The sequence below is a fragment of the Pavona decussata genome, unplaced genomic scaffold (genome assembly GCF_977016875.1).
Source record: "Pavona decussata unplaced genomic scaffold, jaPavDecu1.1 SCAFFOLD_78, whole genome shotgun sequence".
Lineage (NCBI taxonomy): Eukaryota > Metazoa > Cnidaria > Anthozoa > Scleractinia > Agariciidae > Pavona > Pavona decussata.
The window spans coordinates 2,754,324-2,781,245 of NW_028145496.1; the positions used below are offsets into that span (position 1 = coordinate 2,754,324).

A 26,922-nucleotide genomic window follows, 5' to 3' on the forward strand; every position below is an offset into this window, starting at 1 on the left:
TTTTAAAAATTTGGACCAATTTTATTAAGTTTGCATGCAATTTTTTAAGTTTGCGTGCTTGCTTTAAAATTTGTTAAGTTGTGTGAGCTTGCATGCAATTTATAAAATTTGCATCTTGGGGGAAGTTAATTCGAGCCTAGTTCCTTGCCAACAGGTGTTGTGGACTATGGTGAATTCACACAAACATAGAAACTAAAGTATCAATAAACGCAACCAGAATTATCGCATTGATGACGTAGACTATATTATGAGTATTATGTCAACAAAGCGGTCATTTCTCTTCGGGGAACTGACTACAGCGTTACTGTAACAAAAGTGAAACCCGAGGGATCCCAAAATAGTGCAATACGTCATGATTAATCATCAAGAATAGACACCTGAAAACGAGGTAGGGAAATTCCCTCCACTTCCGCTCAAAATGGCTGCCTTAGAAAGCTTGATATTCTCTTGATGCAAATGGCTTGTATTATCGTGTTTACTACGTTTTAACTTGAAGGTAGATGAATAAGTTTTCAAAACGGCATGGAAGAATTTTCTCATAAGTTCATACTTCTCCAGGATCGTGTGGGGCATATTGTAGAGAGAAACATTCTGTCGACGAAACAGTTGACGCAAGTATTGCGGGGTGAGTTATTAGAGGCTCTTCCCGAAGCTGAACAGCCTAACGATTCTTCAAAGATGGCACTTGTTGGAATTGATCGTAAATCCTTACGTCTCGAATGTGGCATGGAGTATATAATTCGACTTACAGAAGAAGACACTAACTTGCGTTTGGGTATATTTCGTCATGTGGAGAGAGATATCAAACTTACATGGACAGAGCACTCATTGATTTTGGGCGAAAAATTGGAATAGGAAGTAAGGTTTTCGTTACTGTAAAAGACGATTCCAGGAAATTGCCTGGTGTTGTGTGGTACAAGGGAGAGTTACCATCATGCAATGGGACAATGTTTGGAGTCGAACTTATTGTAAGTATAAGGTTTTACATGTTAAAACGTTTAATATGTGAGTTTGATGTACCACCAAACATGATGTTGTCCAAGATGTTAACTTGTCTGACACTATCCTTTTGTTTATGGACCAATCCCAGTTTTCTGTTACTGCCAGTGTGCAGAGTACTAATGGCATGTGCACACGTTTTGTGCGGCTATATGCCAATGTTCCAATCTGAGTTACCATGAGCTTTCACTTGGTTACCCACAGAAAAGGAACCAGAACGGTCGTAACATTTAAGCCGCCGTTACATGTTGAAACTTTTAGCTGAAACTTGTGTGCAACGGCGCTGCGAAACAAGTTTCAGCAGGCGTTGCACTGTGTAACATGGTCGGTTTCGCGAAACTTTTTCGAACTTCCGTTGCGAGACAAGTTTCATGAAAAGTAGAACTGCTTTCTACTTCTGCAACGGCTCGCAACAGTCGCAGTGGTGAAAAAAACAAGAGTTTCACCATATAACACTACTTCGTGAAACTGTTTCCCAGCCCCGTTACACACAAGTTTCAGCTAAAAATTACAACGTGTAACGGCGGCTTTACAAATAAAGTAGAACATGTTACCTTCATTGTTCACGATGTAATATTCAAGCAAGCCAAACATGGTTTTCTATGATGGATTAAATGCTCTTTTGCATTTCTTGGTTTCATACATGTACTTTCTTTTTTTTTTTTTTTCGGTTTCGGCTTTGCTTTTAAATTTATGGGAGGTGGAGGTTTGTAATTTGAGAGAAACCTCTCCATCATGGCTGGAATAACTGCATGAAGTTCAAGTTATTGGAACAGAACGAAAGAGGCCTGGAGAAAAAAAAGTTAAGCGTGGGGTCTGGGTTCAAATAGCAAGATGCAAGATCAAACACAGAGTGTTTTAAGGAAAAATGTGTTTTTAACAAATTCCACCATGATTTGTTGGAATGCAGAGGAAAATTATTGTTGCTGAGTAAGCAGAAGTTCCAAAATTATGTCCAGTAGAATATCCACTATTTGACACACCCAGAAACAAACATGAATAGAAATGAAGCCTTCATAATGGTCTACACTGTATCTCAAAAACTTCCAACAATCTTGACCAATCAAAATATAGGAAGCGGTATTTTTAAATTTTTTATTGCTGTGGGTTCTGTTGCTAATAATTGATTATTCCACCAGGCACTTTCACCTGAAAACGTTTAACAAGAGTGAACTGTTTTATCTGTAATGTAATTGTTATATTACGGTCATAGCTGTAACTCACTGAGCATACATACCTCCACACGATCCCTGTCCTGAACGCTGCCAGTGGTCACAACTAGTTTTCAGAGTTTGGCTGTGTTTTTAATAATTTTGTTGTAAACCAGACAGCAGGGTTGCTTTTATTAAGGCAATTAAATTCCTGGTTGAGCAACACTCCCAAATGCAAGTTGATGACTTGCCTTTTTTCATTCAGTTCTACTAACCATTTGCTCGACATGTAAAATGTAACATAAATCATTTACCTGTGACATGAAATAATCCGGACAACAAACTTTCTTATTTTAGTTTTTTTAGTGGTTCAGTAAGGAAGTTGAAATGCATTTTTAGACTTAAAATCTGCATTTCCATCCTTGACCAAAACAATATGGCAATTCACTGTTGCTCTCTAAATGACAACATATCATATGTATTAACTGCCTATGTCTAGTTTTTATACCACTTCTCCAGGCAATCGATAGACTTTCTAAAAGTCCTTTCCGATATTATTTTCCCTCGTTAGTCTTTATGTTATGTTGGTTTTGGTTCCCAAAGAAGTTGACTTGTGGCAAGTCTAGGCATTATCTACTTAATTTGAATTTTCGGATCTGTGCAGAGTTTGTCACCTTATAAGTAATCACCTTCTTTTATACGGCACAGGTATAGCCTAGCACAAAAACACACCGAAGAAAATTGACATTGAAAAAGTGCCAAAAAATTTAGATTTATTATTTTAGTAGAATGTGTGTAACTTACATGTGCATCGTGCATGGCTGTTTGCAGTCGGTCAACTGCCCGCTCAGCATACATACACACATACTACGTACGTACGTACGTACGTACATACATACATACATACATACATACATACATACATACATACATATATGCATGCATGCATGGATATACATACATACTTTATTTTGCCACACAAATGGAATAAATATACAACACAAATTAACAAGGAAAGAAAAGTGGCGAGGGGACCTAAAAGAAACTATAGAGATCGAGCTTATAAGAGATTAGGCCCCCTCAAACTACGATTAGTCCACAGTCTGACTTTCCCAGTTTGCATTTTTTAGGTTTGGCTTGTGAACACGCTAAATTTGGGGATCTCTTCAGGTTTGTGGGTCCCCTTTCCAGTGACAGAAACTCTTTTCGAGGAAAACTCTCCTGCACAAGCCGGACCAGTTTTGGTCAACAGGCGATCAACAGAGTTTGCCGGTCAACCCTTTTGTATAAGGAGTCATCAAGGAAGCTGAACTCGGATTGGCCACAAAAATGGTCAGTTTAGTTTAGAGTAGCATCCCAGGGTCTCACTCATTCGTTCTTGTAAACTTACCAGTTTTGACTTCCTCCTGACCCAACCATCTGCTCCTCCTGGGTCTCTGAGGATGATGCTAGACGTAACCCAGCTAACATTTCATGAATGTGTAATAATCATACCATTTAAAACTCTTGTGTGATTTTCAATTTTTTAATGCAAGTACAAACATTTACAACAGCATTGCAAATTATTATCAGCCATTGTATCATTTGCAACAAACAGTGGCTGTTAAATTGTCTTCTGGTCTTTCTTGCAAAATGAAATCAGCAATATCTAGCAACATTTCCAGCACTTGTTGGATACTGTATGGGATAATTATAGCCAAATTGGCACCACTTGCTTGGTTGGGTGTCCCGTTTACCATCTCACATCCACTACTGTATACTATTTTACAGTAGGTTTTAAAGTGTTCTCCACATTTTCGAAATGCATCAAACTTACTTACCTAAATCTGTTTTTTTTTTCTCCAAAATTTGTAAGTGTTTAGTCACCATCTTCAGCACTTTCACTTGCTTCATTAGTTACTTCATGTGCTGCTTCCATAAAGCCTTTCTCATTAGTTTTTTATTGTGGCAAGAGCTTTCTCTGTCACTTTACCTTGGTCCACCATTCTTGTTAACCATTTGATTAAATTTGCATTAAACTTGTATAGCAAGAGGTTCCACATTTACTTCATCAATAATAATTATAGTTGCATCTGCTGATACACCTGTATCAGTTGAATCATCTGTTGGAAATTTCTGTCTTCTTGCTTCTTTTTTTTTTGTTTTTTTGCTCTTATTTTTGTTCCACTATTTAAATCTTTTTTTGGATTTTTATTTTTTATTTTTTTGCTATTATTTTTGTTCCACCATTTAAATCTTTTTTTGGATTTGTTTTTTTAATACTATTTTAATTTAGCACGTATTGAGTCTGATTGGATGTTAAGACCAGACAGTCCATACGTGCTAAATTATTCACTTGACTTTGTTTTTCCTTTGTGTGAGGTCACTTGATGATTCACTGGCTTAGAATAATAGACTATTGTTTTCAGTTTAGTTTTGTTTACTTACTTATGTAAATTTTCTTCATTTTCTTGATAATGATGACAGGATGTCATCGAAACGTCGAAATCTCTCTGCGTTAGTTTTTCTGATTAAAATAACAAAAGCAGGCCCGTAGCGGGGGGAGGGGCAGGGGGGGGGCTTGAGCCCCCCCAGAATTTTTGGAAGTTAAAAAGCAATGTGCCCTAAAATATATAATTAAAACAAATTAAAGTTGAATTCTGACGCTGCAAGTGCCTTTTCACAACCTTTAGTAGTCTGTTTACTACCTGTCAGTTTCCTTCGCTAACAGGCACTCCTATCTTGTGAATCGGAAATAATAATCAAACTGGATTGAAATCAACCAATCTGAAGCCGTGAAAGCTGTCGAAATAAACTACTTGTTTTCTAAGACATCCGCTCATTTTAAGCAATACAAATGTCCTTAGTTTATAAAAATTGAGTGTTTCCGCGTTGTCACACAAAAAAGCCACACAAATATGTCCTCAGAACCAGAGAAAAAAAATTCTCCTGCTGTCGGATTCTTACTGCCCGATTCCAAATTTAAAAAGAGAAAGAAAAATTTGTCGTCGTTTGTCTGCGTCGTCCTTCAAACGTGAAATTAGGAAACTTCACGTAGCAGTCCACGTTAAAGAAAAGGCAAAAACATGTACCTAAGAGTTTGATCTAGGTGCAAAATTATTGTTTTACTTACTAAATCTACCGGTTTTTTTGATGTTCTCGTTGCATCTTAAACCCCCAAATCCGGGGGGGGGGGGGGGGTGGTAGTTTTGTTTCACCATTTTGCTTAGCCCCCTCAGTTGTTTTAGCCTTGCTACGGCCCTGATTAAAGTCAATCTTATACAAATGATAATAATAATAATATTTTTATATATTACATTTTATTGTAACATAAGATGTGTATCTTTTATCTTATGAACAAATAAAGATTGTTATAATGTGTATTATATTATATTTATATTATTGTTATATTTAGAGAGTACATAGTATTTGAAATACAGTATGTGCAAGCAATTAATTTGATTTATTCTGTAGGAAGTTGTTTTATGAATGTGTATTTTTACGAGTCAGTCAGTCACTTCATCAGTCAATCAATATAAAAATTCTATGGTACGATGTACTTTATCAAGGAAAATATGGAGTTAAATTAAGTTTTCAATGTTTCTCTCTATCTCTCTCTCTTTTTTTATTTTAGGAAAATCCAGGCCTAGGGACAACAGATGGAACTTTTAGAAACAAGAAATATTTTGCTTGTCCAGCAGGCTCAGGTGTGTTTGTTGGACTTGATAAACTAACACCACGAGATATATATGATTCTAAATCTTCTAAAAAGGGAGAAAGTAATATTTCATCAAGAATAAAGGAAACTGTTTTGCCATCATTCTTGAAAGGGAAGAAAGAAGAAAATTGTGCTCAGGGTGATTCTGAGAAGCTGCTTGAAATTTATCAAAGGGCTGTGACATTCTTAGAGAACAATCGCCCTGTGAGGGAACGTGTATGTTATATAGGGGCGGATTTTGATCAGGATGGAAAAGTGAGGACAATTGTTGGCTTGGAACTGGTAAGTTAATAAGATTTAAACAAATGTACAGCACTAAAATAATGAAACGAAAAAGCAAGTACCCTGTCAGGGGAAGTGTAAGTTACACTAGCCAAGATACAAACCGTAATGGGAAAATGGGGACAATTGTTTTCTTGCAACTGGTAAGTTGATTAGTATAATTAAATTATTTTGTTTTTATTGTGTTGCTGAGCCAGTCTTGTGCTTTGGTAGTTTTATCTGTTATTTTTGGTGAAAAATAACCACATGTTACGTCCTACTTGGCAATGTCATTCAAGCATGCTTCACCATGTATTTCTCTCCCTCCTACCTTCCCCCAAGTTTTACATATTTTGCGTATTATATCTTTTCCTTTAATTTAGGAATCTGTTCTCAATCTACATGTACATGCAGTAGTTATTATATCACAATGTTACATGTAACTTGGAATTTTCGTATTTGTAGACACCGCTTTCGCTCTACACTGAAACCTCGTAAATTAGGGGACCAGTGTTATTTTTCTGTTTGGGACTACCTGCCCCTAGGGACTGCTTGGTTAGAACAGGTTCTATCTTAGCATGCCAACAACTACAAATCTTAATGAAGCTTATCGCACTCATAGTGGGTAAAATTCTCAGTTCCTTGCTGGGTTGCCTTAAATTCTTGTCAGAATTTAAAATTATTTTGACGGTGTTTCTTTGATTGACGTCCACCAAAAAGCAACTTTATCGGACTCTTTTGAAGGCGGCAGGTCGCGTGTTATTGGTAACCGCTGTAAACTAAGAGCTTCAGGGGGAACGCGGAAAATAAATCTCATTAGTACTCAAAATTTAGATTTTTCTCTGCATGTTAACTTTTGTATGCATTTTTGCATGCAAACAATACTCAGCATTTTGGTTTGCTGAAGGAATTGCGTGGTGACTACACTGAGTTTCTTTCTTTCAAAGCGGGCCGCTCACAAACTACGTTAGCGCTCCGGTTGAACGGCGAAAGAAAACTTCAAGTATTCTGTAAAGATGAGAATTTTACCAATAAAGAAAAGCTGTATAAAAAGAATATAACAATAAAGATTACAACGAATTACATCAAATTAAATTGGAAGGGGTTCACCATTACTTAATTTGCTTAATGCAAGGGGTCGAACGCACCCTTATAGTCTTTAATTACTTTTAATAATAACAACAACAACAGGAAAATATTTGAAAATACCAAGACTTGGTTGTAGAATCCCAATGAATTTGACAAGTGAAAGTTGAGATGGAACCCGTAGTTGATGGGGCTTAGGAGATGGTGCCCAACCAATTTATGGGGATAACTGGATAATTTGCATGTTGATGTCCATGTTGGCTTATTGCAGAAAACCGTGCCTACCGTGAGAAGGATTCACGAGATCTGAGAATAAATCGCTTGTAAATTATGCCGTAATTTCCGCTTCAGTGAATCTCGTGCGATGCGATTTCGCGTAGCGCACGGAACGAGACGCAAATGGTTACTTTTGAGCTGTACTGCATATTGAAAGTTTGAATCCTCTTTAGTGAGCGCAAGACATGCTGTGCTTCTGTCTGAAAGTTGGTCGGTTTATTTTGCAATTTTAAAAACACCAATTTCTGCAGTTTGTGGACACCTTCAATGTCTGTGTTAGATCAGTTCTACCTACCGCCTTCCAAAGGGTCAGATAAAGTTGCGAGCCATGTCTTAATACATGTGCTGAAGAGTGTAGGCTTACTTTGTGTTTTACGTGTATTTGTTAAACAGGACACAAAGGATGGAAGTGGCACTGGCAAGCTACATGGTAGACAATTGTTTGTTTGTAGAAAAGATTATGCACTCTTTGTACCCATTGAAACAGTTATATCAGAGGAAGACTTTGATGAGAAGCCCGTTAATGCTAGAAGTACAAGGACATCTGAGAAAGTTGGGAATGTTGAGGTCCACAAGGGTAAAATTCGATGGGAATTATTTAGTTATGGTGCTTGCTCATCAGGTAAACTACCTTTATAATTTATTGATAAAAGATAGTTTTGACCCGTTAGGGACGCGCAGGATCCCTGCTCTCATTATGGGTGTATTTATTTACGTTTAAGAGCTCGTTGTTTCAAAACCAGCATTTTTGACAAGCAATTCAAAATAAAATCTCTTTTTCCTGGACTGCAATTACAGGACGTTTATGCGCACCAAAATATTTAACAATTATTATCATAATTATATTCACAGCTTTGACTCAATGGGCACGATTTTGAATACATTATTGACTTATACGATTTTTGCAGACGGAAAAAGTTGCAACATTGTGTCCAAGCTTTCGTCGCGGTACAACTACCAGAATTCACTTCATTTTTCTTTTCAAATTCAAATTTTGTAATCCCAGTGTAGAGCAAAGAACAATAGCTCTAATGAGCATGAGAAAACAAAAACCAGAAGGATTCTGGTAGTGGTAGTAAAAGGACGCCATAGTGAAAATGTCCTATTCTGATCGAAAAATGATACACGAGGAGGGGTGGGTAGACTTTGAGTAATGTATCGTGTTTAAATAAAGATTATGTAGGTATGTATCTAATCGTGGAAAAACCATTAAAAAAAGGATGGAACGTTTCAAAGTCTAATTTCCACAGTTTTACTCCTTTAGTAGCCAATAACTTTTGATGAGTCTTGAAATTGCAAAATCTGCTACCTTCACATCACAAAAGATGTTGTGATTTACTGTTAGGTAATAGAATCCTGTAACTAAGGAAGCTTCTCAAGCTTAGTGCTTGGACACAAACTACTTTGCAGCTATTTTAACTTTAGAAGCTCAAAATGTCACAACAAAGCGCGATCCCGCCTGTAAAATGAACATCACAGTGTAATTTCATCGTCTGCCAATATCCCTATTAAGTTTGAGCGAAATTGACCTTCAAACCGCAGGTATTTGAACCTTTAGAAGAAAACAAAATTTGCCTAAGGTCATGCAGAACCCTTACCTATGAATAAATTCAGAAGCCAACCTTCTGTGTTAGGTGTTTCCTCCCGAGTCAATCGTGATTGCGCTGAAAATTTCTGGGGATGTTGGCAGATAATGCAATTACATCATGGTTGTCATTTTGCTGGCGCATCGTGCATTACCGTGATGGTTTAAGCTATATAGCTACTAGAACATAAGGAATTACTCTACCCAATCACAACAGACGCAATGCAACACAATGAACAAATCAGAACCCGAAGCAAATACATGTAACCTGCGTCAAGCGCAAAAACGCGTGCGACTAAGTCACAATAACTAATTAATACGCTACTATCAGTATATATGGAACATACAATCATCTTACTTTGCCACCCTCGTGTATCATGCCCTGGAATTTTGTATCCGCAACCAAAACTTAGAGCGGAAATATGCTGATTTTTCGTCTCCGGCGGTCATACGAGTCAATAATATCTTCAACATTATTCTTTTTCTGAAGCTGTTAATGTAATTATGATAATTTGTAACAATCTAGTGCACGTCCTCACCTTTTCCTGTTTCAAGCAGAAGGAATGGAATTACTGTCAAAGAGAAAAAAAGATTAAAAATACCCTATGAAACAAACTTTCAAACGTAAATACACAAGGAGTTCTTAATTTGTACGTCAAAATTTCATCACATGCAAATGCGTAGTTACTATCACGCCGAAACAGAATGCATTGAATAAATTATTTGAAACGGCAAAAAATATTGTCATGAATATTTCGTGTGTTGTCGGAATCAGTCGTCAACATTTGTTAAATTACTCTTTCAAATAAATAAATACATAGATATGGAGAGCAAGGGTCCTGGGCGACCTTATGGCTACAAACAGAAGTGCATCGTCATGTGCCACGTCAAAGAAATACAAACTTTGTTAGTTCCTTTTTTTTCTGTTGGACGAAGAAACATCAGTTGCTCAAAGTACAGCATTTAAGAGCTTAGAAAGAATTTCTCCTTCATCACATTTACTCAGTTAGGCCAGATCGCAATTGCGGAAAAGATAAGAATGGATTTTTTTGCCGGCAAAAATTTAGACAGAAATTGACGCACAAAGCTGTCCGGGACAACTTGTTAATTTCTGTGACAACAATTGCAATTAAATTGGTTGCGGTCGAATCTACCCGTTAACTATAGCTAGCCTTGGATTAAGACAATTGGTAATGTGACCGCCTCTCTGTTTCCTCTAACTATTGTTAGAAATTTAAGTTGCCCGAGCACGAGGGGACATGTTGTAAGGACATGTCACCGAGACTTGTAGCAACGACAAAATCGTGTGCTATGCACACTAATTGACGTCCAGGAGGGACTTGTAGCAAGGACATAATTATAGCAGAGACAAAAATCGCATCGATCTCACACACAAGAAAATGCGGCGGGGACATGTCTTAAGTCTTAAAGTAGTAAAGCTAGATAGCTTAAATTCAGGTGTATACACAGGAACAGGGAACAAGCTTTATAGTCTATAGGGTGGCCACTGCAAGGATGTAACTGTAGGAAGGGCGGCCATCTTGAACGCCTGTAGAGTGGGAGCAAAGACACATCCTCTCGTGTAAGTTGACTCTGCGCGGCAAGTTAGTTTTAAGTATGACCAGCATGCTTCTGGGCACTGCATAATCTAAGCAAAATAGCGGCCATCGAAGAAAGTCAAGACAGTCCCTTAGCTGATGAATCAGACGTGATTGCTGGCTGTGTAGTGTATCTTCAGTAGGCCATTTTACAGTTGTGTGCTTTGTAACCTGACCTTGGATTGGAAGCGAGGCTGAGGGTGTTCTTGTTTTGATACAAGCCTCACTGTTTTTCATATGTAAATGCTAACTAGTTAAAATAAGAATATGTTAAGCCTGGTAAATAAATGAGAATGATGTATAAATCAGTATATGACATAGGTATGCTCGAAAAAAAAAAATCTGAGTGCTCCTCGCATATCTGGCTTAACAGATTCCATCGCATTGTTTCCATTGCGCATTTGCCACACATTGACATTCCAATCCTAGCAGTATGCAGGATGTTTGTCTCGTGAACCTAGTTTAATTGCCTTAGCTCCCACAAGTCTCCTGTAGCTCAGTGATACCAGTAATCGGAATGTCTAAGTTTCGACTCTTGATAGGAAATTTTAATTTATTTGAGCGCGACAAAGTTTCATCAATAGAATGCGACAAGAATGAAAAGAACCTTCACGATTTACAGGGGTAATTCAACATCTTATTTGCTCGCATCAGATAAGGAAAAATTCTTATTTAAATACAAATATTAGAATGTCCATAATCTCTTTTTATCCAAGGACTGGTACGTTTAAGGCCAAGCAAGGTGTTCTTGTTTATTTAAAAAAAGAAATCTATGTTGTCACCTAGTTGTTCTTGGCTCACCCTGTCGGGTTAGGAGACAAGTACAAGGATTTTTCCTTTCTTTCTATTTTCGGTCTGTTCCTCTCAGTATTCAAAAGCCCCCAATATTGATTGTTTTGTTGTATTCTCATGTAAAATTCTTAAGACTGTAAGCGTCTGATGGTTTGGCATTTCTATTTTAAAGTTAGCGGTTGTATTTAGGCATTTTAGGCTCTTTTCGTCTTTTTTTAGAGTCCTTATTATATTGATATCGGCATTTTATGCTGAGGAGGTGACCCTGGTTAAATAACATTTATTATTATAATTAGTCGACGTTTCGACGTCATCGTGACACCATTCTCAAGGCAAAGTAGACAAATTAATGCGAAGATTTGATTTCTATTCTCTACAGTCTCTACAAATTAGCATATTAACAATGGATCGCAAGGTATTCACTTGAAGAACTTGCGATCCATTGTTAATATGCTAATTTGTAGAGACTGTAGAGAATAGAAATCAAATCTTCGCATTAATTTGTCTACTTTGCCTTGAGAATGGTGTCACGATGACGCCGAAACGTCGGCTATTAACTTTAATTATTATTATCATCATCATCATCATCATCATCATCATCATCATCATCATCATCATCATCATCATCATCATCATCATCATTATTATTATTATTATTATTATTATTATTATCAGCTCACCAACTTTTGTTTAAAAAGAAAGCTTCTAAATTTTATGACTTGTTTTTAAAAATAAACCATGTAGTTTTTTTTTTTAACCAATTTAGATTATACTATAAGAAGGCGAACTTAATATTCTTTAAACTTAATACCGGGTAATACTGGCAATTTTGCGGTGAAAATAACTGGATTTTAACTTTTAACTTGTAACAAAGAGGTAATACCTCACTCAAAATTGATTGAATTGCGATAAACATCTTATTAGTTCATACTTTTCAATTTCTCACAAACCTCAACAAGCCATGCTGGGGGAAAACAGCAAGAACAATTACCAGGAAAAGAAGAACGTAAAGCCAACTTGACCCGACAGCTAAGACAGCCAGAACAACAAAGAGATAGCATACAAAGAGAATTGGAAAATTGCCGAGAACAGTTGCGAGAAAGAGCTTTGCGAGAGGGCAGTTTGCTTGAGCAGCTAAGAGCAAAAGAGCAAGAACAAGAAAACTCACAAAGGCATCTGACAGAGATGGAACAGCGGCTGAGGGAGCAAGGCTTGAGAGAGGCCAGCTTACAAGAGCAGCTAAGAGTAAAGGGACAACAACAAGAAAATTCACTAAGAGAAAGGGCAGAGATGGAGGAGAGGCTGACAAATTGCCAAGAACATTTGCAAGAGAGAGACTTGAGAGAGGCAAGCCTACATGAGCAGCTGAGAGAAAAAGAACAACAACGAGAAAACTCACAAAGAGAACGGGCAGAGATGGAGGAGCGGCTGACAAATTGCCAAGAACAATTGCAAGAGAGAGACTTGAGAGAGGCAAGCCTACATGAGCAGCTGAGAGAAAAAGAACAACAACAAGAAAATTCACTAAGAGAACGGGTAGAGATGGAGGAGCGGCTTGCAAACTGTGAAGGGCAAATTAGAGAAAAAGATGAAGAAGTGGCTGACATACAGCAACGCGTTTCCACCTTAGAGAGACAGCTGGGAGCAAAAGAACAGGAGGTGAATGAACTTGAGTTGAGTCTTACAGCAGCTCGGCAAACACTGAACCAACAGCGTCAACAAGAAACATGTGACTGGGTCATTTCCCGCCACGAAATTCAATTGACAGACAAGTGCCTTGGGAGGGGAAGTTGGGGAAGCGTTAACGAGGCTGCGGCTGTAGTATAGCGGTGAAACAGATTCATGAGTTAATTTTGTCTCGTCATAACAGACGCTTATTTGAGAGAGAAATGAACATTGCTTCAAGATGCCGCCATCCTTGCTTGTTGCAATTCATTGGAGCAACAAATGACGAGGGAAGCCCTTTGTTTGTCACCGAGCTCATGGAAAGAAGTTTACGAGCGTTGTTAGAGCAGCGCGAACTCTCTGAAACAGAAATCACTGTCATTTCTCTAGATGTTGCCCGAGCACTGAACTACCTTCACCAAAAGAGGCCCTCTCCTATTATTCACCGTGATGTCAGTAGTGCTAATGTGTTGCTATGGCGACAGAGTGACCAGTGGAGAGCTAAAGTTTCAGATTATGGCACTGCTAATTTCATTCAGCAGACTATGACAGTGGCTCCTGGAGCTCCAATTTATAGCGCGCCTGAAGCACTTTCTTCAAGTCAGACAGCCATGGTCAGTACAATTTATTGAGTTAAAAATGCACTGAACTATTAAGTGGTTCTTTGAGATTCTTGAAGATTGTTGGAGAATGGTTGCAGTGCTCCAAGATTTTTTTAGTCCGATGGGTCGCGGATTAGGCCAAATCTTATGTTGGTAACTCTACTTAACACTCAATCTTTTTGACCTTGTCGCGCTCAGTTTTAGAGGAAAGTACCCAAGCCTATATATTATTTTAAAGCTTGGATAAAACAAAAATTAAACGCACTACAAGACCTTAAGTGCAAATCGACCTTGCCTTATAAACGTGAATTACACGCATAACCAATAACCATTAAACTCTACGAAACATTCCGTGGTTGAAAGATCTGTAGCAGGCATTGGCCTCATAAATCAGGTCGGAAATTTAGAAAAATTGTTTTAGTTTTGAAAGTATAAACTTCAAATCGCCTATACTTTGTTTTGAAGTAACATATCAGAAATCTCCGACACGATTTCATAGGCCAATGCGTACTAAACATCTGAGAAGAGCTCAACATTAATTGGCTTTTCCCCCCACTGAGAAGTCAAAACCTCTTTTAGTTCGCAACAGAAGCCGTTCTTGTGATTTCAAGTTTCGTAGATTTTGTTGTTGTATGTTTTAAAGACCGGCACATTAGTTACATGCAATAGGCCCCTTTTTCCAGTTGCTTTGAAGCTCATTTTGAAAGCGAGGCTTCGTGCGTAATTTTTATTTTGAAAATCAGTTTTCATTCATATGCAAGCAAAACTAATTTTCACATCAAAAGCTTTGCACTTAGGCTCGCTTTCGTAATGAGGTTCAAAGCAATAGACTCTTCTTCAAAATGGTGGCCGAAAATTCACATAAGAGAAAAATTAAAAACGTATACCAGCACTAGAATAAGCACTTTTACTTTAGTAACCCTGCAAATTTTCAGCATATCAGGTGTAATATCAGCTGAAAAAATGTAAGTTAAAAAATGAAAAATTTACAGACGTTTGTATGACTGGGCGTATGACGTATACCCATACAAACGTCTGAATATTTGTCAAATCTCATCTTACGTTTCCTAAGCTAATATAACACCTAAAATGCTGAAACTTTGCAAGGTTACTAAAGTAAAGGTGCCCTAGCCTTTCCAGTGCTGGTATCTGTTTTACATTCAGTTCAATTTTAACTCATTCAAATCTGTTGCCGAGAAGGGTCTATTCCGAAATGGGCTATTCCATCAGCGTCAATCCCCCCGGGCATTAGTGGGGGCATTTTCCCCACATTTTCCTTCCTGAGGCCCTGGGTATTAGTCTTCCCCGCGGCATTTGACAGCCTCGTGATTTTTACCGCACAACGCTTTTACTTCCTTTCACTGACAAGTATCATTGTTATGAGGCAAAATTTCATATTTTTTTAGAAATTGACGACAGATGTATTAATAGTTCAATACTCATAATAAGGTTATTCTTTGTTCTTATAGGTTGATGTTTACAGCTTTGGTGTCCTTGTCTGTGAAATGTGCATCGGGGAAATGCCAGATCCTGAAAGGCGTGAAGAGCAACTCTTAATGGTGACGAGCCGTGTGCTTAGAGGCCTGGTACGGAGGTGCCTGCAGGGAGAACCTGCACAGAGACCAAATATGGAAGAGATTATTCAAGAACTGGAGCAGTTTACTGAAACATAATAAAATATGAAATGGCATGTAAGTCTCGTTAATCTCCGTTTCCAATTATTTGAGAATAGTAAATAGAAAAAAAAATTTCATAGTCTTTAGTAGTCTATTTTTTACTCTCGTGAAAACAGTAGCTTTTAGGTAGCAATTTTTATAGGCTATGGATATGTCAAGTATGTTTAATTATTTTCAAGTAGTTTTCTTGTACGTCTCAGAATGTTTATCTGATACAGATTTAGGACATTAATGTGGTAGACCAAAGTTGACTTAAAGGAGGTAGAATAGTTTTTTTGGAAGCTTTTAGTCGTTAATGTAGCTCGTATAAATAGTTTTAGGAGAAATATGTTTTATAAATAGTTTTTAGCAGTTTAATTTACGTTAGGTACTGGTTCTTGTTATCAGTGACCGTACTTCTATTTTGTAGTATTTTTCACTATTCTGCAGTGGTTTTAGATTTAGGACATTTCACAACAGTTGTAGTCGTACCCGAAACAATACAAAGATGAGTTTAAATAGTAAAAAGACCCTCGCAGTTAGTACGCAACTTAAGTAGTTGCGAAAAGAAGGCCGAAAAAAATTACGAACTCACAATATGACCAACTCCCAGTTGGCTTGATAGCTCAGTTGCTAGAGCACTGCATCGGCATCGCAGTGGTCATGGGTTCGAATCCCGTTCAAGCCCGAATTTTTTCAGGCTTTCTTTTTGCAACTGCTTAAGTTGCGTACTAACGGCGAGGATCTTTCTTCTATTTAATCTTTCATCCACAGTTCAATATATGAAATTTTATGTATTCATATTCAAAAAGATGAGTAGCGCACAATTGTCTAAACTGAGTAAGAGTAGTATGTAAAACGATTTTAGTAGTTCGTATAGGTATTTTTTCTTGGAATATTTTGATATTTAAGGTTGCAAGGTTTATGATCGGTGAACCTGTTATTTATTTGTTTATTTTTTTCTATATTTTTTTTTCTTTTCGGTTTTACTTTTTTCTTCTCTGTTTATTAGGGCCTAGATGAAAATTACATACATTACTCGCAAAAGATTTCGGACGATTTTAATTTCGGACAAAAATAGTGTCCGAAAATAAAACCGTCCGAAATTTTTAAGCGTCCGAAAGTTTTACAGTATAGTATAAAACTTTAAAAGTACTTTCTGGGCGACGGCAACACATATTGAAAGCCAATATTCCTGATATGGCTAGAATTCGGATTAGGCGGCTTTGCTCAGTCGTTCTTTTTATCACTGGACTGAAGAAAAATATTTGAGACACTGCTTGAGGCATAAGCTTGATTGAGTTTGTGTTATTTTCTCGTTGGTGTATCCTGCTGTAAAACCTTGAAAGTACAGTAAAACTATCATTTTCACAGATTTTATTTCAGTCTAATTCATGTTTTTAAGTCGCAAATTTACTTTAGGCATGTTTCAGCGCAGTGTCCGAAATATTTGACCGAAATTTGTCCGAAAGGAGGGAAAAAGTGTCCGAAAATTAAACGTCCGAAATTTTTTGCAAGTAATGTAGGTTTTTCTTGTCACGTTTACTTAATTGCTTGCCTACTTGTTTCCTAGCCAGCTGGCTGGCTTGTTAGCTACAATCAGCTAGCCAGTTACTTAGTTTATACTTTCTTTCTTACTTATGTACCTACTTACTGTTATTGTAAATTCGATTCCTCAGTTGATGTCTTTCTGATATAAAGGTATGACATTTCAAAACAAATTGTAATCAATGCAACTTACTGAGCTAGACTAAATTAATTTAATTATTAGAAAGAGCAACAACAACAAAACAAAAAAAGGGAAAGGTAGAAAGATAGGAAAAGATCTAGACAGCAAACTGAGCGACAGTAAGCGCGAGCCCAACCGATTGTGAAGCGACGCTTTCAGTCTTACCAGGAATTCCTAGTCTGGAAAAGTGAAGCCAAGGACATTGTGAACGGTTCCTTCAATGTGACAAATATTTATTGGATGACAATTGGCTCTTTTCAAGGGACCATGGAAATATTCTCGTGCAGTATACTCTATCAGTATACTCTGTCGGTGACAACGATCCAAATTTCTAAAGACCTTGTTTTCTGTTGTTTACTCCGACTGCGATTTAACCTTTTGAGGACTAACAGTATTCAAGCTTATTCTGATAGGCTGATAGTTGTGTCATTTTTATGTGAGGTTTGTGGCCCCCACAAAACGTTGTTTTGGAAGAGTTCGTGAGGTTGTGATTCGTAAAATGACGTGACGAGAAAAATGTCATTTTTAGCACACAGTAGCTGTGTTCGCACTTGGCCACCAATCAGGAAGGCTGTGCACATTCAGCGTCCGCTCGTTTTGTAAAACTGATATCAAACACCGGGAAGTGAGTTGGAAAAACGAGGCGCAGCCGAGGTTTTTCATAAACCATGTTCGGAGTGTATGGAAATCGGATGAAACACTTTTGAGTGTTTGACAAAGCTTCTCAATCCATTAATAATTCTGGCAGAAATTTAAAGCAAAAGTGTTCACCAAATTTTATGACCTTCTTCACGGTAGTGAATCCTTTGTTTTCTCTTCAATAACCATTAATGAGTTTGAGAAGAACCGATAACTAAATTGCATCATTTTCTGTGTCGTTGGAATCATACTATAGTTTCATCAATTCTGCATTCAACGCCTAGATCTTTTTGAAGGAGACAAAGATACAGTTAAATGTTATTAAATAGATTCTTTTGCTACAGCTGTTTGATATTAAAATTCAGAGGAACACAGCAAAGTTATTTACATATATTTACAGTAAATTTTTTAGAGTTGTAGCGAAACGTTAGTTCAAGATTGGATGTAGATAAATGTTGGTTTAAATTGGGAAACGGAATGTTTGAACTTTTTTTAATCTCTTCAATAACCCATGTTTTATAACAGGCCTTTTTTAGAGTTTGTCAGAGTTTCTAGTTATCGTACTATTCCGATATACGTAGAACGGATGCCCAGAACATGCCTGGCCCACAGCTTCAATCCCAGAGCTCGTGGCGTGTGGCCTCGGCTGACCCACAACGCGCGCGGGCTCTGGGAACGAGATTGCCATAAGCTTGCTCACCAGCCATTTTGCTTTGCGAAGTGTTCCTTGTTTCATCCTTGGTGGTCCTTGGGCCAATTTCATGAAACCTTTACACTTGTAATTAACAGTCTTGGCCTTGTTATTGTACAAGCACTCAACAAAGGAGTGATAAACATTATTTGTCTTTAACGATACTGATCTCGTTTTTGAGCTTTTCAATGAGATTCTCTTTTGTGTGCGCGTGTTATATTCAAGTGTAAATGGTTTCTTAAATTGATCCCTGGTTAGGACTTGTGCACCACTGAAATAAAACGGCGGCCGGGATCGCTTACTTTTACTCAGATGCCTCCAGTATTGTTTGTTTTAATTTAGTGAATCTACTGTGTGAATCTACTTGTCCTTGTTGGGAATAATCGCGCGCCTTCGCAACCGTTAAAGACCAAGATGTGGCATTTGATGCAAACCTTCCTTTCGCCGACCACATCCTCAAAACCGTTTCGTCTTGCATGTCAAGTTTGGCCCAAGTTAATCGTGTCAACTACGTGTTTGACAGACAAAGTTTAATAGTGGTGCTGATAGGAAGGATTGTCATACCTCTTTGTGGCTTAATCCCTTAGCTTTGAGCAAACTTTTTTATTGTTCAGAAGGTGAAGTTGTGGATGCAGTGATTGTGGTGGTAATTGCGGCGATGTGAATATGAAGTGTAGAAATAAATGTTGTGCCGCTAGCAACTCGATAGGGTAAGATCAAGGTTTTAAGTTTCATGGGTTCACATAGCACTTTAACTTACACTACAGAGTTTAATTCTATGAACCACCATCTTTTGTCGTTGGTCCGTTTGGATTCTGCTGAACCATCGTCAGCTTGAAGCTGTTCAGAACTTTCCCGCCCGTATAATCAGCAGCACCACGAAGTTTGATCACGTCGCTCCCGTCCAGAAAGATCTACGTTGACTACCAGTCAAACTGCAGCTGTTTTCTTTTTTTCGTAACTCTTTAATTGTTGCCCTTTCAGTGTATGGCTCTGCACCCCCTCTTATCGCTCGTAGCAGTTCTTGGTAAGTGGGCGTGTGACCCGCAATTCGCAACTTTTACACATTCCGTTATTTAAAACTAAGACTGGACAAAGGTCTTCATCATTGAATTGTCACTTCCTCGGTTTTTTTAAGTGGCAATAAAAATTTGTATTACATTGTAAGCACTTCGTCTAACTTAGGGGAAGGGCCGTTTACAAGAAAAAATGGCACGGACCCGTTAAAAGTGGTACGGTACCCATAATTTTCAAGTATTTTGAGTCTTAAAATCAAATATCCTTCTTTGGCTTTTCGAAGGCTATCATTATTTGAATTTATGAGCTCCAGTTCAATGACTTTAATGTCGTTGATTGAAAATTACTGGCCCCTGCTTTCTACCACATGAAAAAGGACGTTCAGAAAGTCAGTCTAGTCTTTGTTGCTGTTGTTGTTTTGCTTGCTTCATTTCTTTTGTGCAGACACTTGCGCTATCTTCAGTTTTATTCGACTTCAGAGCCGGCGCAGCTGAGGGACTGTTCGTAGTGAAGAGTGATATTCAGGCAAACAACACAACCGCTGGAATGCAAACAAATATTTGGCCAAGTTCTTATTTACTTTATTTTGTTTTTCGCGTTTTTTGACTTCGTCTCGGCTTTTTTTTTTTTTCCTGTAATCCTGAATAGACAAGACAGCTCCATCTTGCCCGCTCGGGTAGCCAAACACAGCGTAGGGTTTGTCCACTCGCGGAGCCAACCATATACAATGGAACCCCACTTTACGGACACCTACAAATTACGGACAGTTGTGTTGGTACCGACCAACAGCTCATATATTTTCTCTTACGGCCCGCTTAATATGGACAACTGACTCTTATACAGAGTTAACCTTGCTTTACGCACACTGTACGTAAAGTTGCCTAATATATGCAGTCCATCTGACTGAACTACAAACTGAAAATGTTACTGTAGAGCAAAGTCACGAAAAAAGCTGCTAATGGTGGAATTTATGTAGGCGACGGGATATTGAAGACGAACAAAGATGGCGCGTAATCTATCGCATTCTTTATTGAAAGCTTCAGTTGTAGAAGATAGGGCATGTGCGCGATGGATCATTGTTTTCAGCAAACAATCTTTGTAGTAATTATCCTTGTGGCTTTAAAAATGCAACAGTAAGCCAGTGTTGTTTGGTTTTCTGTACACCTGTGTTTCATTCCATGTACCATTCTTGTTTATTTCCATACCAATAAACGTTCGTTGGGACATTATACAACGTTCTGTTGCTTTTAGATTGTATGCTTACGTCTTTATATCAATAAAACATTTCCCCTTGACGTTTACTCTAAAAGCCCACTTATTATATTACGGACAGCGGATAATCTGGATAATACCGAAACTTTTTTGTGTCCCTTTGGCGTCCGTATTAACCTGGTTCCACTGTAGTAGTAGTTATTAAACCCCCGTTTCCAAATGTGGCGACGCGCCACTTCTAGTAACACCCATCATTTTGCTTTTTTCTCCTTTTCCTTCTTTTTATTCTTACTAATTATCGTGTCGATCACACGCCTCAAGCTTTGCGCGACGAAACTTGAGACTCAAAAATAAAAATTCATATTCTCCTTACTTCACAGCTGCGTTCGTTTTATATGCTTCTACTTTTTGCGAGAATTTGTTTCAACATCCTGAACTGTAATCTCTGGTGATCATTTCTTTCTCCTGAATGTTTTGATCTATTAGTGACATTGTAACGAGAAGCGTTAGAGGCATAGCTTTCTTAGGCGGCGGTGAAATGAACACTTTTCATTATTAGTTGTTTTAAGACATTGCCTGCGTTTTATTTTTACTCAAACCACTGTCGCAAAAACTAAACTTAAAGATGTTTCTATACAGTGATTGGGGGGGGGGGGGGGGGGGAGGGGGAACCAAGAAACTGAAGCTTCCAAAGAAAAGGCGGATGTTAATTTCCAACAATTTTTTCTATTAAAAAAAATAGACTTACTTTCTAACAATCAGTATAGCTTATGCATCAGTCAAGACTCAATTTCAGCGGTGCCATCACCTCTCGGGCATTAGCCGGCCGTTTTTCCACTGAAATTGCAGGCGTTAGTCTATCCGTGGTTATTTGACGGTCTGACGATTTGCGCCTCATAATACCGTCTATTCAGTTCACCAACAAAGAGAATAAATTTTTGATTAACGGACAACTTCGTCTAAGAAGGAAATAATTGAGATGGTATATATGCAAAACGAATGGCCATTACCACAATACTGAGAAATAGGACTTATCCGAGGCTTAATTTGATGTGAATAAGTTTTTATTGGAAGAATAAGCTTTTTTCGCCAAGAAGCGAAAAAAACCCACATAATTTGCACCGTGGAGCATTTGACCAACTCCAGTTTGTCCCACCTGAAGGCGGTGTTCAGGAAGTCTCAGACTGAACCGGATAAACTTTTCATCGATGGTAAACTTGTGTTCTAGGTATGATTTAAATACTAGTAGGTGTGATAAACATTTAGTCGTGTTTGTATGTTTATGTAAGCGATGAAACTCTTATTTACAACTAATGAATGTCAATTGTGTTCGTCAATAGTATTGTTATTATTACATGCATTCAATGTCTGTGCAAATGTACGTAATGCTATAAGTCATTTCTTTATAAACCAATAAAAAAATTTAAAAAATGCTATTATTATAAACGGCGATCATTTTAGATCCGTCATGAACAAGACCGATTACAGCCGGCAACCTGTTCCCAAAAATATCTAAAAGTAGCAAAGTTTGATGCTGCTTGCTGAGATAAAAACACAAGTTAAGCGTTCAAGCGTTAAGTCCTCTCAAGTATAATCCACATTACCCCACCCCCTTCTCCTCGGGTTGTGATTTTGGTTTTGTCGATAGGTTATGTTCTTTGCTGTGGAAAATAATTTTATTGATATTTGATTTGTAAGAATGCCAGCTATCTGCTTTAAAATTTCGTTAAATAAGGTGGTTTTAACCGATGGTTAAAAACTACGAATGGATTAAGGATATTTGGGTACTCTTTCATTTTGCTTTATTTATAAATTTTTGCCTCTCTTTGACCGGAGTTGTCCCTCTCCAGACACTTACGTATACGTAAGTTTTCAAAATCCCCCAAAAAATTAAACAAAGATTGTATTTCCTACTTTTCGCGGTACCTTCCCCCGCATTTTAGCTATTCTTATTAGTTTTACACCTACGACATACACGCTTCAGACACAAACACAAAACAAAGGAAAGAAGAAAAAAGTAGTAATAATGAGGAAAAGGAAAGAAGATGGCCAGGAGGTCTAAAGGAAACTATGAATCTTGTCTCAATTAGCTCAGTTTCTTCACGAAATAAATGATCTAATTTCAAATTAAAGTAATCGCGTCGGATACTAAAACAGTTCTAATCATTTATTTTTATTTGGTTTTCGATTTCTGTGTAGTTTAGACAAGCACAAGATAATTAATGTAATCTTCTGGGCCCGGTTGTTCGAAAGCCGATTAACGCTAAGCCAGAATTAAAAGTTAACCGAGGTTTTCAACTCGCCCGTGAAACATGCTTTTGGAAGCTTATTTTAAGTTAATAGCAAAGGAAAGTCTGAGTTAAAACTGAGGGACAAGAATATTTTGGAAAAATCGCTGTTGATTAGTAAGTAAACTCGAGTTATAGTTCACATCAACCCAGGATTAGCTTAATCGGACTTTGAACAACTGGGTCCTGTAGTTTAAGGACATTAAGGTATCACCCACTAGAAAAAACCTACCCATTTGAGGTTCTTGGAACAAATACTAGTGGAGTACGAAGAGAATTGCAATGGGTTTTGCGCTGCATATGTAAACTAGTTGTTATTCCTTATAGTGTATATGACAGAATTGTTTTTTCTTGATCAAATGATTATGTTGTCTAGTATGGAAATAGAAAACAAATTCCTTATCAATCATTCTTCCGCACGTTTGAGGCGTTTACAAGAATCAGCTTTCACTTCCGGTTGGCTACAATACAACACAAGACGGGAGAGTGGGATAGTGGTGTTGTGACGTCAATACAGAAACGCTTAGTCTTGCAGTTTCTTTATTCCTCAGTTGTTTCATTCTGTGTATTTAATATTCCCAATCAAAATTTCGTCCACACAGTTTTCTTCCTCGGCACACAAAAAACAACTGAGGAATATTCCTGTAATGACGTCACAGCCCTACTATCCCCAGTCTACCGTCTACCGTCTTTTACACTCCTTAAACGCGGAAATGAACAAATGATCAGGAAGTTTGATTTTCATTCGAGAACAACTTGAAGATTTGATCAAGCAAATTAAAAAATCTGTCATATACACTTTAAGCTCTGACAACATTCCTGAATCAACGCATCAACGCTAAACTACAAATATTAAGCCATTGTGGATAACGTTCCATTTCATAGCGACTACATTAATGGAAGAACGATGAAAAATTAGATGGTTTTATTCAGCCATTATTAATGGCAGTAATAACGTAACATTTTCCCGATATAGTGAGTTTTTTCTCTTTTTTTTTTACTTGTCAAAGGTCACTGATCGGACGCCATCCGGTTGCGCTGAAGCAAAGCTGATAATTTGAATTTCACGGAAGATGGTGAAATCTTGTACTTGTTGATTCTCATGCGCTAAACAGGGTTCCTTTTCTACAATTCTTCCATTTTAATTTCGCTGTTTCGCTCCTTACTATGGAGAAATCGAAGGATACGTCCGTACCTCTTAAAGTAGTGAATAATCTCCGAGCTTCAGAAAAGATATCGGACGGCAATTCGGAATTGCGGCGACGTACCATCAAACAAGCTGAGAAATCTGAGTACGTTTGTAAGGGTGAGGAAGTGCGCCTCGAACTGCATGGAAAAGGATTAAAAGAAAAATTGTCTCAACTCTCCCTCACCGAAAACGAAATGCTTCTAGTTCGTCTGCAACGCAGGCTACCAGCGGAGAAGAGCGGTCAACGCGCAGGGGAACAACGTCACAGACAACCAAAGGCAAGTTCAGAACAATGATACACTGAATAATTTAGATTGAATACTATTTAAACGTATCCTTAATATTTATGAAAATACTCCGGATCAGTACATAGAAATCGATTTCATGTGGAATATAAAAGAAGTAGTTTCTAAGTTTTTAAGTTACAGCTAAGAAGGATCCACTTTTCGAAAATAAATCGCTATCCATTCTTCAACGTTATTTTCACACTAGGGTGGAATCTTCAAACGCTGCGTGTTATTGGTTGTACGCTGGATGTGCGTGGAGATAATCTCGATTGTACAGATTGCAGTCATGAACGACCATGAACCGATCGCTAAGGTAGTGAGGCGCGCATCCAGTCAAATTTAAATGCCAAAACAGCGTCACGGACGGAAATCATTGTTTAATCGCAAACTAACGCACTTCTTTCAGTTAGTATGTGATTGTGTCTGCGATGATGTGCGATTTGAATTGTTAGTCCAACCAACTTGATAGATGATATCAGTAACTTGATCATTGATCGAACTCAATGGCGAATTCTGAGGGGTTTCTATCCCTAAGATATAACCATAACTTTCGTTTGAAAATATTTGATACTGAACATAAATTTAGAAGCAACGAACCATGCAATTTTAATGTAACAAGTAGAAATGGAACAGCCCTTGTAGAGAGCTCAGTGTTGTGTTGGGCACTCGCTTGGTTAAAGACTAGAGGTAACAAGACTCTTAGTTACATTTTTGTGTTTTCTTTACTTGGCTTTCTAAACTGATAGTGGCCACAGCTGCTCCTCTACAGCTGCATCTCGCTAACACAACTGAGACACTTAACTGTTCACAACTGCATTAAACAGGCAACAACTAACAATTCAGTTCAAAAGTGTCCTTCATATAATCTTTGAGCCTATGAGCTCGAATGTTCGAAGTATGATACTCTGATTTTGCAGAAATGTTTCGGTTAACCGACCGTGTGAACTTTCAGTATTCCGTAAGTAAGTAAGTAAGTAAGTAATTTATTTAGTGTCAAATACACAGGGGGTGGTCTCCCAGTCCCCCGAGCCACAGGCTCATGATATAAGTGTTTGACAGTATATAAAAAAAAGATAATAACTACTAATTAAATTAAAAAGTAACATCTAAATATAAATAAATAAAAATAAATCGGGTCAGAGGCAATTGCTGCATTGACAGCCGTTAAAATTTAACTTAGTTAAAAGTCTCCGAAAGGATGATGCATCAGGTGCGTTTTTTACAGCAGATGGCAACTGGTTCCAGATGTGTGAGATCATGTACGCATATGAGCCATGAAGGAATCTACTATTGTATGAAGTTTGTACAACATTTAGACCATTGCTTCTAAGATTATATGGTGTAACTCGGGATTTGAATAAATTGGCTACATAGCCTGGACCATTCTCCCTGAAACATTTAAAAAATATCATCAAAGATTGTTCTATGCGTCTATGTTCCAATGTATTCATGTCTGCCATCCTAAGAATTGATTCATAATCAGTACTTTTCCCCATGTTCATTATAGTTCGTAGACCATAATAGTTCGCATCTTCCAGTTTCTTGTTAAGTGTTTTACCTATACCCATAAGTAAAGAGTTGCAGTATTCAAAATGTGATAATACAAAGCTCTTATAAAGAAGCAACATAGTGTTTGCCGGTACTAAGCGCTTAAGGCGGCGAAGTGCGCCTATCTTAGAATATACTTTCTTCAGCATGATACTTATATGTTCTTTAAAAGATAATTTGTTATCTAAACATATTCCTAGGATCTTTAAGTAGTTGTTAATATCAACGGGAGTGCCGGCAAACTCCAGGTCATATCGATAGGATGAGTTCCCAAGGATCATCGCTTGGGTCTTGTCCTCGTTAGCCTGTAGATAGTTAGAGGCAAACCAGGAAGATAGCTTTGCCATGTCTTGGTTTAATAAATGTTGAAGAACAACTGGGCTATAATCCGCCGTATATTGAGTTGTATCATCTGCATAGAGGCGGAGGGAAGAAACGGTGACAGTTTCGTTTATGTCATTCATAAAGATGTTAAATAGTAGAGGACTAAGAAGACTTCCCTGTGGAACGCCACATCGTACCGGCGACCAGCTAGAGCACTTGTTATTGCATATCACCCTTTGCTTGCGGCCATGCAGATATGATCTTAAGAGTTGAAGAGCCGGTTCCTGAACGCCATAGGCCTTTACTTTTGCAAGCAGTAGATTGTGGCATATACAGTCAAAAGCCTTGGACAGATCGATGGCAATCACACCCATCTCCTTCTTTTCGTCAAGGGCGTTTCTCCAATCATCCGTCAGCTTGATCAGCGCCGTAGCGCATGAGTGTCCCTTGAGGAAGCCTGACATGTTCGATGAAAGTGTAGGTGCGAAAGAGGCATACAGCTGGTCAAACATTACTTTTTCGAAAAGTTTCGAAATTACTTCCGTCTACTACTCAGCTAGGAAAACCCAAATAAACCTACACAACCACGCAGTTAAATAACAGGTATCCTATGAAAACCGGACCAAGGTCG

At 37.9% G+C, this 26,922-nt stretch overlaps 1 protein-coding gene and 1 pseudogene across 2 annotated transcripts in view; both read left to right on the plus strand.

Annotated features, from left to right (window-relative positions):
* The window catches only part of LOC146476342 (putative serine/threonine-protein kinase drkB), a 214,446-nt gene that overhangs the window by 35,549 nt on the left and 151,975 nt on the right, over positions 1-26,922 (plus strand). The window lies entirely within an intron of this gene.
* On the plus strand, positions 511-15,600 carry LOC146476346 (uncharacterized; annotated as a pseudogene). The gene is made up of 6 exons (XR_014865641.1): positions 511-968; positions 5,764-6,129; positions 7,864-8,092; positions 11,370-11,374; positions 12,370-13,724; positions 15,182-15,600. The product of XR_014865641.1 is annotated as an uncharacterized LOC146476346 (transcript).